General features: G+C 33.1%; 2 long non-coding RNA genes across 2 annotated transcripts in view; both read right to left on the reverse strand.

The window, feature by feature from the left end:
* Window positions 1–2,297: 2,297 nt before the first annotated feature.
* Window positions 2,298–6,995, reverse strand: LOC137621976 (uncharacterized). The gene is made up of 2 exons (XR_011040306.1): window positions 6,479–6,995; window positions 2,298–2,366 (listed from the first exon to the last, which is right to left on the reverse strand). It is a non-coding gene; the product is annotated as an uncharacterized lncRNA (long non-coding RNA).
* Window positions 6,996–9,507: 2,512 nt separating this feature from the next.
* Window positions 9,508–13,427, reverse strand: part of LOC137621977 (uncharacterized) — a 9,742-nt gene continuing 5,822 nt past the window's right edge. Inside the window, exon 2 of the long non-coding RNA XR_011040307.1 lies at window positions 9,508–10,181. This is a non-coding gene — a long non-coding RNA (uncharacterized lncRNA). The remainder of the gene's footprint in view (window positions 10,182–13,427) is intronic.

Below are 13,427 nucleotides of genomic sequence, written 5' to 3' on the forward strand. Positions count from 1 at the left end.
TAGTAAGAGTAGCTTGTATTCTTTACAGGATCTCCACTGTCGTTTTACCTTGTTCGTTCAGAGTATTTAACGTTTCATATCGCGTATTGTTCATTTACTGTTAAATCGTCACTGTCAAAAGACTCATGAAATAAGAAAGTCTTCGGTTTCCTCTTAGCCTTAATGTCTTCAATCATTCGAATGTTTCGTGGGAGCTTATTATATAGTCTCGGGGCCGCATATTTAAAGTGCAGCCATTACAGTTGAGGAGTTGAATTCTTTTTCATTTTAGCATCTCTGGATATGATTTTGTAAAAATCTCTTATAAGACTTCAAGCACATTCTACTGTATTTTCGAAATAAACAACACTTCCTAAGTAATTGTAGTACTTTACGAATAAGGTCATCAATAGGTGACAAATAGATGACCTGTCTTCTACACTGAGATCATCTTACTGGTTTTCCTTTTTTTCAACTATTCTCGCCAAATTTTTTTTTTATAATTAGACAGCTTACTCAAAACGCTTGTGATGATAATTCATCTGGTTTCAAATTCCATATTCGTCATTCTGTTCTATGAGTTGAGCTTATTTGCATTTTATCCTTTCAAGCAAACCTACGTTCCAGGTCTACAGACAAAGCTCTCTCATTGCCCCTTGTTTTTTTCTTTCTAAGCTTCAATCAATATTTCACCAAATTGCACATACTTTGAACTTTTGTTTACATAATTTTGCTCTTCGTTGATGTCATAAGAAATCTTCTTTGTTATTTACAGTTGCTAATCGGTTGTGTTCATTCTGTTCTTAATTTTAGGTGTCATGTACTATGAGCTGTGGTGTTTCTAATATTTTGACGATGGAACATCCCATGTACAGTATGTAATTGTTGTTCAAATTACAACGCTTTTTTTTACATAATTTTGCTCTTCATTGATTTCATGATAAGAAAAGTTGCCTGATAGGTTGTATTCATTCTGTTCTTAATTTTGAACTCAAGGTGTCCTGTACTATGAGCTGTGGCGTTTCTAACATTTTGACCATGGAACATCCCCTGTATGTTCATCCCTGTTCAAAATAATCTCCTCTGGGTTTGTACTTAATCAGCCTTCTCCAATCAGTTTTTGTCAAGTGATTTCCCGCTAGCATTAGAGCTTGTTTTTGAGACCTGCTTTGTGTACTTACTTTTACTTTTAGGGGTTTATTTCTCGCCCTCCATCAGACACCAAGAGTCTGTTCAGGCAGGCCTTATATTTTGCTCTGTATCTTTTCAGTTATTCGCTAGCATTTGTATTCAGGCTTAATAGTTTTCAGATCACTATTATAACACTTTCCAAAGAGATAAGTCTTCAGGTTTTTCTTGAAGGCTGCCACATTTTTGCTATTCTTGACATCAAGTGGGAGGTCGTTGATGAGTCTCGGTGCAGCATAACAAAACGTTTTTCAGAATATTCTCAATCGTGGATGCTTTTACCAGTTGGTGTACTAAAGAACCTGTAAAATAATATCAATATAAAAACCAAATCTTATTTGAATACGAGAGTATAAAGCATAAATTATTCCTTAATAGTCTACATTTCGCTTATCAACTGAGATCAGCTACATTCCTCCCTATATTATGAAAACTAAGTCATTGGAATTGGCAAAATTTTTCAAGTAGCTAGATAAAGTTAAGCAGTCACTATATAAACGAGATATTAAGTCCTTCATAAAGTCTTGGTATTCAACAACAAATTGACATATTTCAGCTAGACATGGAATGTGGTTTTTTTAAAACAAAGTTTGTTTTCATACATCATAATTGTAAAGATGAATATTTCCTTATTATGCCAAAAGGTTACTTTTAATGCTAGTTGCTAATCAATTGTCTCGAAATACATATGTTTATAACAAATTTCTTATTAAAAACCTTTACTTTGTATAACAAAAGAGGCTGTTGCATAAATTTGCGCAACACGTTATTGATGAGAGCCATAAATCTTAGAGCAATACCATAAAGCAATTTTTGTAGCTAAACAAAACAATTTATAGCTTTTTTATAATGTTAATATAAAGAACATTAAAAAAAAAAAAAACCCATGGTCAAAATATTAAACGTTATTTAACAAACTAAAGCTATGACATTTTGAATGATTCTCTTAAAATCATAAGAAATATATTTCAGTTCTCCATTTTACCAAGAACTAAGTCAGTGAACCAAATTTAACTATTAGTCTGCAATATCCAAATTATAAGATACACCTTTGATAACAATGATGCTAAATTTTTTTTACAAAGAAAGTTAATATTCAAGTTTAATATTCCTTACCGTTCAACTTGTCCAACAAATTCCTGTATGGGGCTGTAGTAGCTAATGTAATTCGCTGATCTTGAACGGTCAAAACACCAGAGCTGTGAAAAACGGATTATAAGATCACCCTTGAGTTTAAACTATCCCTAATCTTAACAGAGGTATTATTATTATTACTTGCTAAGCTACGACCCTAGTTGGAAAAGCAGGATGCTATAAGACCAGCGGCTCCAACAGGGAAAATAGCTCAGTGAGGAAAGGGAAAAAGAAAATTTTTTTCAGGAACAGTAACACTAGAATATATATCTCCAGTGTAAACTATAAAAAACATTAACAGAATAGAGGAAGAGAAATAAGATAGAATAGTGTGCTCGAGTGTACCCTCAAGCAAGATTAGTATTTGAGGTTAATAATACCTACAAATATATATAAAAAACAGCTGATACTTCATTTAACATGATAGTTTAATGTTGCCCCAAACTTTGACTTTGGGGAAATGGGGAAGTGAATTGGTTATACATTACTTATGTAAAACAAAGACATAGAACTCAGTAAGAATATGAAAATGAGCTAAGAAATAGACAGGACAGAGCATTTTTAGTAAAACATTTGCACAAAGGGATTGGCTCTTAGTACTCCCAGTAGCCAAGTAAAGAAAGGGTACCTTCAGTTGAACATTAACAGTAACCAAGTGAAAAGGAGTACCTTTCGTCAACATTATAATCAAGACAGGTTAAAAATATTGGTACTTTTAGTGAAGCATTAATAGTAGCCTAGTTAAGAAAGGGTACTATTAGTTAAGCACTATAGGAAGCCAAGATAAAATAGGGTATCTTTAGTCAAACGCTAACAGTAGCTAAGATAAAAAAAGCTAACTTTGGTCAAATACTACAAAGTGGTCAAGTTAAAAAAGGTACCTTTAGTCAAACACTACCAGTGGCCTAGGTAAAAAAGGGGTACCTTTAGTCATATATTAACAGTAGCCAAGATAAAAGAAAGCTACCTTCAGTCAAACACTAACAGTGGCCAAGTTAAAATGGGGTACCTTCGGTCAAGCATTAACAGTAGCCAGGGTAAAAAAAAGGTACCTTTAGTCATACATTAACAGTAGCCAAGATAAAAGAAAGCTACCTTTAGTCAAACACTAACAGTGGTCAAGTTAAAAAGGAGTACCTTCAGTCAAGCACTAAGAGTAGCCAGGATTAAAAAAGGTACCTTTAGTCATACATTAACAGTAGCCAAGATAAAAGTTACCTTTAGTCAAACACTACCAGTGGTCAAGTTAAAAAGGAGTTCCTTCAGTCAAGCACTAACAGTAGCCAAGAAAAAAAAGGTACCTTTAGTCATACATTAACAGTAGCCAAGATAAAAGAAAGCTACCTACAGTCAAACACTAACAGTGGCCAAGTTAAAAAAGAGTACCTTCAGCCAAGCACTAACAGTAGCCAGGATAAAAAAGGTACCTTTAGTCATACATGAACAGTAGCTAAGATAAAAGAAAGCTACCTTCAGTCAAACACTACCAGTGGCCAAGTTAAAAAGGAGTACCTTCAGCCAAGCACTAACAGTAGCCAGGATAAAAAAGGTACCTTTAGTCATACATTAACAGTAGCCAAGATAAAAGAAAGCTACCTTTACTCAAACACTACCAGTGGCCAAGTTAAAAAGGAGTACCTTCAGTCAAGCACTAACAGTAGCCAGGATAAAAAAGGTACCTTTAGTCATACATTAACAGTAGCCAAGATAAAGGAAAGCTACCTTCAGTCAAACACTACCAGTGGCCACGTTAAAAAGGAGTACCTTCAGTCAAGCACTAACAGTAGCCAGGATAAAAAAGGTACCTTTAGTCATACATTAACAGTAGCCAAGATAAAGGAAAGCTACCTTCAGTCAAACACTACCAGTGGCCACGTTAAAAAGGAGTACCTTCAGTCAAGCACTAACAGTAGCCAGGATAAAAAAGGTACCTTTAGTCATACATTAACAGTAGCCAAGATAAAAGAAAGCTACCTTCAGTCAAACACTACCAGTGGCCAAGTTAAAAAGCAGTACCTTCAGTCAAGCACTAACAGTAGCCAGGATAAAAAAGGTACCTTTAGTCATACATTAACAGTAGCCAAGATAAAAGAAAGCTACCTTCAGTCAAACACTAACAGTGGCCAAGTTAAAAAGGAGTACCTTCAGTCAAGCACTAACAGTAGCCAGGATAAAAAAGGGTATCTTTAGTCAAACGCTAACAGTAGCTAAGATAAAAAAAGCTAACTTTGGTCAAATACTACAAAGTGGTCAAGTTAAAAAAGGTACCTTCAGCCAAACACTAACAGTGGCCAAGTTAAAAAGGAGTACCTTCAGCCAAGCACTAACAGTAGCTAGGATAAAAAAAGGTACCTTTAGTCATACATTAACAGTAGCCAAGATAAAAGAAAGCTACCTTCAGTCAAACACTACCAGTGGCCAAGTTAAAAAGGAGTACCTTCAGCCAAGCACTAACAGTAGCTAGGATAAAAAAAGGTACCTTTAGTCATACATTAACAGTAGCCAAGATAAAAGAAAGCTACCTTCAGTCAAACACTACCAGTGGCCAAGTTAAAAAGGAGTACCTTCAGCCAAGCACTAACAGTAGCCAGGATAAAAAAGGTACCTTTAGTCATACATTAACAGTAGCCATGATAAAAGAAAGCTACCTTTAGTCATACATTAACAGTAGCCAAGTAAAAAGGGTACCTTTAGTCAAGTACTAACAGTAGCCCAGACAAAAAAGGGTACCTTTAGTCAAACGCTACCAAGTGGCCAAGTTAAAAAAGGTACCTGTAGTCAAACACTACGAGTGGCCAAGGTAAAAAAGGTACCTTTAGTCATACATTAACATACGTTAATAACAGCGGCTAAGTAATAAATGGGTACCTTAAGTCAAGCACTGACAGTAGCCAAGACGAAACGGTACCTTTAGTCAAACACTACCAGAGGCCAAGGTAAAAAAGGGGTACCTTCAGTCAAGCACTAACAGTAGCCAAGATAAAAAGGGTACCTTCAGTCAAACACTACCAGTGGCCAAGCTAAAAAGGGGTACCTTCAGTCAAGCACTAACAGTAGCCAGGATAAAACGGTACCTTTAGTCAAACACTACCAGAGGCCAAGGTAAAAAAGGTACCTTTAGTCAAGCACTAACAATAGCCAAGATAAAAAGGCATCTCCAGTCAAATACTGATAGTAGGCGAGTTAAAACAGGTATCTTTAGACATACATTAACAGTATCCAAGATGAAATAAGTTTGGCATATCACCAGTCAGGGAGGTCTCCAATAAGCCACTACATTACTAGAAACTATCGGGTTTAATCGAAGCTCGAACGGATTGAGAGTCTGGATTATTTTCAATAGGATGTTCATTTATATTTTGAACTACAATGATATCAATGTGTTGCTGTGCGGGTTAACGTAAAGTACAAGTGCATATATATATATATATATATATATATATATATATATATATATATATATATATATATATATATATATATGTATGTATATATATATATATATATATATATATATATATATATATATATATATATATATACATATATAGAGAGAGAGAGAGAGAGAGAGAGAGAGAGAGAGAGAGAGCGAGAGAGAGAGAGAGAGAGAGAGAGAGAGAGAGAGAGAGAGAGAGAGAGAGACCTTTTTCAATATATTGCAGAGCTAAAGTAAAGTACAGAAAACTAGACAATCTAACAACAGAAAAGGGCTTTACTGTATTTTGCATAGTTATTAGATCTTAAAATACCTGGCTTTACATTTATATAAAATTGAAAAACGCCCATTTGAGAAATTGAATAATTCAGATATTATATATATTTTATCAGACTACCTTTCTATAAACCAAAAGTTAAATGAAAATATCATATAAACTCTTTAAAACATCAAACAAACTATACCACTAAATGAATAAAAGCTGCAAGAAACACATCTCTTAATAAATGGGAACAAAGCAAACTTGCAACTGAAATATGATAAAAAGTGCAAGAAAAGCTAGTCAAAGAACTGGGGACTAACCCCCTTGCAACTGATATGAAGGTATAAATAGATGCCTGGCTTACATTACCACACTCAGCGAGTCCATTGACGTAAAAATCTTTGCCTTTTTCCTACGGATCATTTTATCCAAAATAATCAAACTAAACAAGTAATTATGTTAGAAATTCATAAACTCACCTGAACATCAATTTCATAGATATATATTTCGGGTCCTATAACTTTAAATCTTCCGTAGCTATAATCTGGAACCTATAGTCTGTTGTCAACATGATCCTCCTTCTTCTTCTTCTTCGGTTTGTTTCTTTTTCTGCTTCTGTTTCTTCTTCTTCTTCTTCTTCTTGTTTCTGTTTGTTTCTTTTTATGTTTCTATTTCTGTTTCATTTTCTTTTTCTTTTCCTTCTTCTTCTTCTCCTGTTGATTGCCCGGAGCTTGTCTCCAGACGGGAGCTTCTTGACAAAATGCCATAGACCCCAAGTCCAATTTGAACAGCAAGTCTCTTCAAAGTCATTTCGATACAAAGTTGATTCGATATAACCCAAATTGTTCCCTAACAACGATTTAATGGCAAACTAGATTCTTAATTTAATTTTCAGCAAAACTGTCTTATTTACGTTATATTTATCGATATTTATGATGTTACAGAAATACTTTTATTAAATTAGGAATAAATTTACACTTGGCTACGCTTGGTCATTCTTATATTTCATCACTGTAAGACTGTTTTATTAACTATAGCTTGAGGATAGGATCAATGCTTCAAATGAAAATTTACTTATATTTAATTTTCCATTATAAATTTACTAGAAATATAATTGAGTAGTTTTTAAAGAAAATTTTACATTCTAATAGTTGAAGTTAATGAATAGCTGAAAACGGAAATAAAATCAACTATATTTTCAAAGAAAATATTACATTTTAATAGTTGTGGCCAACGGGTAATAAACTCGAATATTTTTAGAAAAAGTTTTACATTTTGAATATTTTAACCCAACAGCTAGCTAGAATCAAATAAAATCAACGTTTTTTTTTTAAAGAAAATATTACATTTTAATAGTTCAAGCCAACGGGTAGCTAAAAAGGGAAATATAATAAAGAATTTTTAAAAAAAGGTTTACATTTTAATAGGCCTGGCCAATGGGTGGCTAAAAATGGAAATAAAATACAGTATTTAAATTTTTTTTCTTATTATATTTCGATAGGCCTGGCCAATGGGTAGCTAAAAATCGAAAAAAGTATTTTTAAAAGAAAGCTTTAAATTTCGAACAGTTCAAGCCAAAAGAGAGCTAAAAACTAAGTATTAATGAGTTATTAAACCAAGAAATCGCTTTGCTTTTTAACACTATTGCCTTGCAAGCGCTGCTTTATATAAGAACATTCTTCGAGTCTTTGTTAAAGACTTGGATTTACCAATAAAGGCTCTATCTCAATTGAACATTTTGGAATAAAAAATATTTGTGAAACGAGGTCTAGTCAGTAGTCAAATGATCGAGTTCTGTAGTTTTACCGAGGCAATTAAATAGACTTTGAATAACTTAGGAGGAACTTAAACCGATTCAAATTGATAACTTGAGTTGTATTGAATCAAACGATCGAGTTCTGTAGTTTTACAGAGTCAACTTAATAGACTTTGAATAACTGAGAGGAACTTGAACCGATTCAAATTGATAACTTGAGTTGTATTGAATCAAACTTATTTTATTGAAATTACTTGAAATAATGTTTTATCTGGAAAAAAAATCATTAGTTACTTGTGTGCCCTCAACAGTGCTGGAGTAGTTAGAACAGGTGACAATATAGTTAAATAGGGCCTTAAAACACCGATCATGCCCGTTACCTCATAATTTGGGCAACTTTTAGCTACTGTGCGCCTAGACATTATAATAAACTGCCAACTGAAATGAAGGACCTAAAGGGAGCAATTGAATTTAAGAAGAAACTAAAGACATTACTTTTCACAAGATCATATGATTTGGAAGATGCTACAATCAAGGAATTGTATAAGTTATAATGAAAATGTTTCGTTAGATGATTAATATGGACCTGACCGAGAAGTAGTTCACTCGACTTTAGTGGAAGGTTGGTATTTAAAACCAAAACAAGTAGACAAGTTAAAATCAATATCCCAGTGAGGAAAGGGAATAAAATACACAGTATTAAAATTATCTATTTCATCAAAGATAATTAAAATAAATAATTATGTTCAACATTCATTAAACTCACCACAACATCCATTTCATAGAGATGTATATCGGCTCCAATAACTTGAAATCCTTCGTAAATTATGATTTTTGTCAGCACGATCCTTCGGCTGTTTCGTTAACAGCAAAGTCATTTCGATACGATGTTTGATTCGATATAACCCAAATTCTTCCCTAGTAACGATTTTAATGACAAACTGGATTCTTAGATTTAAAAAAGAAAATGATAACTTATTTACATTACATTTACCAATATTCGATGTTAGATACCTTTTTTCCCTTAATACTTGAACGATAGAAAAACTGTCTTATTTATGTTTATCGATATTTGATGATTAGAAATTTCTATTCCTTAATACTGGAACGATAGCAAAACTGTCTTATTTATGTTACATCTATCAATATTTGACGCAATATACTTTCCTTAATAGTTAACGATAACAAAACTGTCTTATTTACGTCACGTTAATCAATATTTGATGTTAGAAATTTCCAAGGCCAATATATTGGCCTTGGAAATTTCTATTCCTTAATACTGGAACGATAGAAAAACTGTCTTATATACGTTACTTTTATCGATATTTGATGTTAGACATTTATATTCCTTAATACTGGAACGGTAACAAAACAGTCTTATTTACGTTACGTTTAAACTAAGAAATCATGGAGCTTTTTAACTTTGCTGTTCTGCAAGAGTTTCTTTATCAAAAGACATCTGTATCTTCGTTAAAAACTTAGGTTTTATGGAAATAAAAGAGTAGCTTTTAAAGTAAATATTACATTTTAAGATAGTTCTATCCACAATGTGGAGCTCAAGTAAAAAGTACAAATGTCAAAAAACCCAATAAATGTATATTTTTTTTTTTTAAATTATGTTCTGCAAATGTTGCTTTGGCAAAATACATTCTTTGAATCTTCGTTCAAAACTTAGGTTTACTGGAAATAAAAGCGTAGTTTTTAAAGAAAATAATACATTTTAAGATAGTTTTAGCAAATGGGGAGCAAATACAAATGTTGGCAAACCCAGAAATTGTATTTTTTTATTGTTATTCTGCAAATATTGCTTTATCAAAAGACATTCTTTGAATCTTCGTTAAAAACTTGGGTTTACTAATAAAGGCTCAATCTGAATTAAACGTTTTGAAAAATATTACTTTGGTCAGCTAAAAACTAAGTGTTGAATAACCTATTAAACCCAGAAATTATGTTGCTTTTTAACTATAGTTCTGCAAGTGTCGCTTTATCAAAAGAAATTTTGTGAATTGTTAGAAAATTAGGTTTGAGAATAAAGGCTCTATCTGAATTTAAAGTTTTAAAATAAAAAGAAATTACTTTGGTTAACTAAAAACTATCAAATTAAACCAAGAAATCGTTTTGTTTTTTAACAGCATTGCTTCATCAAAAGTCATTCTTCGATTCGTTGTAAACTTGGTTTTACAAACTTTAAGGTTAAATCTGAATTTAACGTCTGAAAAAAAAGGGAAACGTGATGTCGTCAACACTCAAACGACCAAGTTCTGTAATTCTAACGAGGCAACTTAAAAGACTTGACTGATGATTTGAATAACTTAGAGGGAACTTGAGCTGATTCAAGTTGGTAACTTGAGTTGTATTGAATTAACTTATTGTATTGAAATGACTTGGAAGATAGGAATCGTTCGGGTTTTGTAATGATGTCTTATCTGAAAAAAAAAATATATATTAATTATTTGTTAGGAAAAAGTTGATACAGTATTTACTTTGGAATAAATTATCATATACGAAAAAACTGAACAACAACAACAACAACAACAAGAATAATAATAATATTAATAATAATAATAATAATAATAATAATAATAATAATAATAATAATGATAATATTAATATTAAATATTAATGATAATATTAATATCAAATATTAACAATAATATTAATGTTAATTAATAATAATAATAATAATGGATAGTAAATTATTATCATTATTATTATTATTATTATTATTATTATTATTATTATTATTATTATTATTATTATCGTCATCATCATCTAAGCTACGACCCTAGCTGAAAAAGCAGGACGCTTTAAGCCCAAGGACTCCATCAGGGAAAAATACCAAAGTGAATAAAAAAGTAAGGAAATAAAACTATATATGAGAAGTAATGAATAAAGAACAAAATATCTTGAGATTAATAACAACGTAAACTAAATATATCACATATAGACCATGAAGACAAGACTCAGGCTGTTCGACATACTAAATACTCTGGTTTACGCTGTCGAATGGTTCGTCGAACGCGGTTCGACAGACAAGGGTTTGAATCGATGTTCGAAAGTGTAAACGAGGCATTTGGTTGTCGAACACGTTCGCGAATGGTTCGAAGAAAGTGTGTTCTCGCCTGACTTGTGTAAACTCCACTTGTTTGAACTTCTATATCGTAGTAAATATAATAATGTAAGTGGATCAATAAACTTTATACATGAAAATGGATTTGATAAAATACATATTACTTACTTCCCTTCCTCACTGGGCTATTTTTCCCTATTGGAGCCATTGGGCTTATAGCATCTTGCTTTTCCAACTATGGTTGTAGCTTGGCTAGTAATAATAATAATAATAATAATAATAATAATAATAATAGAAGAGACTCTTTAGCTATGGTAAGCAGCTCTCCTAGGAGAAGGACACTCCGAAGTCAAACCACTGTTCTCTAGTCTTGGGTAGTGCCTTAACCTCTGTACCATGGTCTTCCACTGTCTTGGGGTAGAGTTCTCTTGCTTGAGGGTACACTTGGGAATACTAATCTATCTTACTTCTCTTCCTCTTGTTTTGTTAGTTTTTTGTTATTGTTTATGTAGGAGATATTCAGTCTAGTGTTGTTATTGTTCTTAAGGTATTTTATTTTTTCCTTCTGTCCTTTCCTCACTGGGCTATTTTTCCTGTTAGAGCCCCTGGGCTAATAGTATCCTGCTTTTCTAGGTAGGGTTGTAGCTTAGCAAGTAATAATAATAATAATAATATTAATAATAATAATGATAATAATAAAGTACATATGTACTGCTTAGAGGTGGTGACAGTTATGAGAAAGTACTGTTTAATTTATTGACATTTAGAAATATACCTGTGCCTGGAACGTATACTCCAATCTGCACTATGGAAACACTTCTGGAAAACCGGTAGTTATAATATGAAGCGAGTTGAAAAATTGAACAGCAAGATGGTAGACGCAGTTCAGATGAATAGAAACCTTATTTTGACACTACAGTAATTTGCAATATTTCATGATTACGAATGTATTAACTCATTCTATAGGAACAAGCCTAGATGACAATCTCCCACTAGACACCCGAAAGACTGAAGATATTAAGGCCTTCAAGAAATTGAAGATTTTCGTGTTTTCTAATGGTTTCGATAATGTGGATTTGACAATTAACGTGGAATAAGCTGTGTGATGCGCTAAATACCTAAAGGTCCGGTCACAACGCCCGAACGTTGCTGGAGCGTTCCTTGAACGGTAGGGAGGTGGACCGAACCCTCGAAAATTCAATTTAACGTTTTTACGTTCGGTCTTTATTAGGCTGCTGAACGTAGCAAATCCTCGCATATTTCCTGAGTATTCTTACACTTCTATAATGGAAATTGCTAATTTATGCAATAAGGGTATTGGTATACAGGATGTCGAAAAATTTCAGTCGCTTTTTTTTTAATAAACTGTTAAAAAAAACGTAATTTTAATTAACATAGCGCGACCGTAATTTGTACCCTACTTTATTATCTTTTACAGGTTGGTGACTGTAACATCACCCCGCTACGCTTTTCGACATCCTGTATACCAATACCCTTATTGCATATTTAGACCGAACGTAAAAACGTTAAATTAAATTTTCGAGGGTTTGATCCACCTCCCTACCGTTCAAGGAACGCCCCAGCAACGTTCGGGCGGTGTGACCGGGCCATAAGACTGTATACGACAAACAGACCTTTTAGGTCCTTATAGGCCTCAGAGTTCCTCTGACTATGAGGTAGAACCAGGATAATAGATCTTAACATAAAAAGTAAATTATAGCAACGTGAGTAAACCATCCCTTAAAACAATTACTCCTTTTTTAACCTATAAACATGGCTACTGTAGGCTCTGGAACCTATAAATATGTCTATTGTAGGCTTTGGAACCTATAAATATGTCTACTGGAGGCTCCGGGACCTATAAATATGTCTACTGTAGGCTCCAGAACCTGTAAATATGTCTACTGTAGGCTCTGGAACCTATAAATATGTCTACTGTAGGCTCTGGAACCTATAAATATGTCTACTGTAGGCTCTGGAACCTATAAATATGTCTACTGTAGGCTCTGGAACCTATAAATATGTCTACTGTAGGCTCTAGAACCTTTAAATATGCTACCCTGAGACTAGACATCCGGAAGACTTTAGATATTAAGGCTTTCAAGAGGAAAAAAAGACTTTCTTGTTCTCTTGAATGCTTCGATAATGTAGATTTTACAATAAACGAGCAATATGCGGTGTGAAATACTGAGTACCTTGATATGCACATGATAAAATGAATGTGGAGGTCCTTTAGAGAGTAATATTTCCCTGTTGTAAAGAAACAGAGACGCAGCTTTAAAGTAAGTAAAGTATACTAATTGAATTAAAATGACTGCTTCTTAAAGCTAAAATAGCGATTACGATATATGCAGTACGGTAGTCTATAAGTTATTAGAAACGGGCGTCCAAAATATCTAGAATAGCTATACATCGAACAGTCAACGAATTGTTTAGATACGAGAATAGTTGCCGATGGTTTAAAATTATCAAGGCCAAGATGTGTACTGTTGGTTCTAGAGCTTTCAAATATGAGGCCCCAAGATTATACAATAAGCTCCAACTGGACATCCTTAGAAAGACTGAAGATTTTAAGGCTTTCAAGAAGAAACTGGTGACTTCC

Source organism: Palaemon carinicauda, chromosome 28 (genome assembly GCF_036898095.1).
Source record: "Palaemon carinicauda isolate YSFRI2023 chromosome 28, ASM3689809v2, whole genome shotgun sequence".
In the NCBI taxonomy this organism is placed as follows: Eukaryota; Metazoa; Arthropoda; class Malacostraca; order Decapoda; family Palaemonidae; genus Palaemon; species Palaemon carinicauda.